Below are 3,740 nucleotides of genomic sequence, written 5' to 3'. Positions count from 1 at the left end.
GCTGAACATCTTTTCATGTGCCTGTTGGCCATCCGGATGTCTTCTTTAGAGAAGTGTCTATTCATGTTTTCTGCCCATTTCTTCACTGGGTTATTTGTTTTTCGGGTGTGGAGTTTGGTGAGCTCTTTATAGATTTTGGATACTAGCCCTTTGTCCGATATGTCATTTGCAAATATCTTTTCCCATTCCGTTGGTTGCCTTTTCGTTTTGTTGGTTGTTTCCTTTGCTGTGCAGAAGCTTTTTATCTTCATAAGGTCCCAGTCATTCACTTTTGCTTTTAATTCCCTTGCCTTTGGGGATGTGTCGAGTAAGAGATTGCTACGGCTGAGGTCAGAGAGGTCTTTTCCTGCTTTCTCCTCGAGGGTTTTGATGGTTTCCTGTCTCACATTCAGGTCCTTGATCCATTTTGAGTTTATTTTTGTGAATGGTGTGAGAAAGTGGTCTAGTTTCAACCTTCTGCATGTTGCTGTCCAGTTCTCCCAGCACCATTTGTTAAAGAGACTGTCTTTTTGCATTGGATGTTCTTTCCTGCTTTGTCAAAGATGAGTTGGCCATACGTTTGTGGGTCTAGTTCTGGGGTATCTATTCTATTCCATTGGTCTATGTGTCTGTTTTTGTGCCAATACCATGCTGTCTTGATGATGACAGCTTTGTAGTAGAGGCTAAAGTCTGGGATTGTGATGCCTCCTGCTTTGCTCTTCTTCTTCAAAATGACTTTGGCTATTCGGGGCCTTTTGTGGTTCCATATGAATTTGAGGATTGCTTGTTCTAGTTTCGAGAAGAATGCTGGTGCAATTTTGATTGGGATTGCATTGAATGTGTAGATAGCTTTGGGTAGTATTGACATTTTGACAATATTTATTCTTCCAATCCATGAGCAGGGAATGTCTTTCCATTTCTTTAAATCTTCTTCAATTACCTTCATAAGCTTTCGATAGTTTTCAGCATACAGATCCTTTACATCTTTGGTTAGATTTATTCCTAGGTATTTTATGCTTCTTGGTGCAATTGTGAATGGGATCAGTTTCCTTATTTTTCTTTCTGTTACTTCATTGTTAGTGTATAAGAATGCAACTGATTTCTGTACATTGATTTTGTATCCTGCAACTTTGCTGAATTCATGTATCAGTTCTAGCAGACTTTTGGTGGAGTCTGTCGGATTTTCCATGTATAATATCATGTCATCTGCAAAAAGCGAAAGCTTGACTTCATCTTTGCCAATTTGGATGCCTTTGATTTCCTTTTGTTGTCTGATTGTTGATGCTAGAACTTCCAGCACTATGTTAAACAACAGCGGTGAGAGTGGGCATCCCTGTCGTGTTCCTGATCTCAGGGAAAAAGCTCTCAGTTTTTCCCCATTGAGGATGATGTTAGCTGTGGGCTTTTCATAAATGGCTTTTATGATCTTTAAGTATGTTCCTTCTATCCCGACTTTCTCAAGGGTTTTTATTAAGAAAGGGTGCTGGATTTTGTCAAAGGCCTTTTCTGCATCGATTGACAGGATCATATGGTTTTTCTCTTTTTTTTTTTGTTAATGTGATGTATCACGTTGATTGATTTGCGAATGTTGAACCAGCCCTGCATCCCAGGAATGAATCCCACTTGATCATGGTGAACAATTCTTTTTATATGCCGTTGAATTCGATTTGCTAGTATCTTATTGAGAATTTTGGCATCCATATTCATCAGGGATATTGGCCTGTAGTTCTCTTTTTTTACTGGGTCTCTGTCTGGTTTAGGAATCAAAGTAATACTGGCTTCATAGAATGAGTCTGGAAGTTTTCCTTCCCTTTCTATTTCTTGGAATAGCTTGAGAAGGATAGGTATTATCTCTGCTTTAAACGTCTGGTAGAACTCCCCTGGGAAGCCATCTGGTCCTGGACTCTTATTTGTTGGGAGATTTTTGATAACCGATTCAATTTCTTCGCTGGTGATGGGTCTGTTCAAGCTTTCTATTTCCTCCTGATTGAGTTTTGGAAGAGTGTGGGTGTTCAGGAATTTGTCCATTTCTTCCAGGTTGTCCAATTTGTTGCCATATAATTTTTCATAGTATTCCCTGATAATTGTTTGTATCTCTGAGGGATTGGTTGTAATCATTCCATTTTCATTCATGATTTTATCTATTTGGGTCATCTCCCGTTTCTTTTTGAGAAGCCTGGCTAGAGGTTTGTCAATTTTGTTTATTTTTTCAAAAAACCAACTCTTGGTTTCGTTGATCTGCTCTACAGTTTTTTTAGATTCTATATTGTTTATTTCTGCTCTGATCTTTATTATTTCTCTTCTTCTGCTGGGTTTAGGCTGCCTTTGCTGTTCTGCTTCTATTTCCTTTAGGTGCGCTGTTAGATTTTGTATTTGGGATTTTTCTTGTTTCTTGAGATAGGCCTGGATTGCAATGTATTTTCCTCTCAGGACTGCCTTCGCTGCGTCCCAAAGCGTTTGGATTGTTGTATTTTCATTTTCGTTTGTTTCCATATATTTTTTAATTTCTTCTCGAATTGCCTGGTTGACCCACTCATTCGTTAGTAGGGTGTTCTTTAACCTCCATGCTTTTGGAGGTTTTCCAGACTTTTTTCTGTGGTTGATTTCCAGCTTCATAGCATTGTGGTCTGAAAGTATGCATGGTATGATTTCAATTCTTGTAAACTTATGAAGGGCTGTTTTGTGACCCAGTATATGATCTATCTTGGAGAATGTTCCATGTGCACTCGAGAAGAAAGTATATTCTGTTGCTTTGGGATGCAGAGTTCTAAATAGATCTGTCAAGTCCATCTGATCCAATGTCTCATTCAGGGCCCTTGTTTCTTTATTGACCGTGTGTCTAGATGATCTATCCATTTCTGTAAGTGGGGTGTTAAAGTCCCCTGCAATGACCACATTCTTATCAATAAGGTTGCTTGTGTTTATGAGTAATTGTTTTATATATTTGGGCGCTCCAGTATTCGGCGCATAGACATTTATAATTGTTAGCTCTTCCTGATGGATAGACCCTGTCACTATTATATAATGTCCTTCTTCATCTCTTGTTACAGCCTTTAATTTAAAGTCTAGTTTGTCTGATATAAGTATGGCTACTCCAGCTTTCTTTTGGCTTCCAGTAGCATGATAAATAGTTCTCCATCCCCTCACTCTCAATCTAAAGGTGTCCTCAGGTCTAAAATGAGTCTCTTGTAGACAGCAAATAGATGGGTCTTGTTTTTTTATCCATTCTGATACCCTATGTCTTTTGGTTGGTGCATTTAATCCATTTACATTCAGTGTTATTATAGAAAGATATGGGTTTAGAGTCATTGTGATGTCTGTATGTTTTATGCTTGTAGTGATGTCTCTGATACTTTGTCTCACAGGGTCCCCCTTAGGATCTCTTGTAGGGCTGGTTTAGTGGTGACAAATTCCTTCAGTTTTTGTTTGTTTGGGAAGACCTTTATCTCTCCTTCTATTCTAAATGACAGACTTGCTGGATAAAGGATTCTTGGCTGCATATTTTTTCTGTCTAGCACACTGAAAATCTCGTGCCAATTCTTTCTGGCCTGCCAAGTTTCAAAAGAGAGATCAGTCACGAGTCTTATAGGTCTCCCTTTATATGTGAGGGCACGTTTACCCCTTGCTGCTTTCAGAATTTTCTCTTTATCCTTGTATTTTGCCAGTTTCACTATGATATGTCGTGCAGAAGATCGATTCAAGTTACGTCTAAAGGGAGTTCTCTGTGCCTCTTGGATTTCAATGCCTTTTTCCTTCCCCAC

The 3,740-nt window shown here is 38.9% G+C and overlaps 1 long non-coding RNA gene across 1 annotated transcript in view; it reads left to right on the top strand.

The window, feature by feature from the left end:
* LOC121029692 (uncharacterized) overlaps positions 1–3,740 on the top strand; it is a 328,421-nt gene that overhangs the window by 234,224 nt on the left and 90,457 nt on the right. The window lies entirely within an intron of this gene.

The sequence above is a fragment of the Herpailurus yagouaroundi genome, unplaced genomic scaffold, assembly GCF_014898765.1.
Source record: "Herpailurus yagouaroundi ecotype Mexico unplaced genomic scaffold, PumYag 139, whole genome shotgun sequence".
Lineage (NCBI taxonomy): Eukaryota > Metazoa > Chordata > Mammalia > Carnivora > Felidae > Herpailurus > Herpailurus yagouaroundi.
Note: the sequence above shows the minus strand (reverse complement) of the source record. Positions and strands in the feature narration are given on the sequence as shown.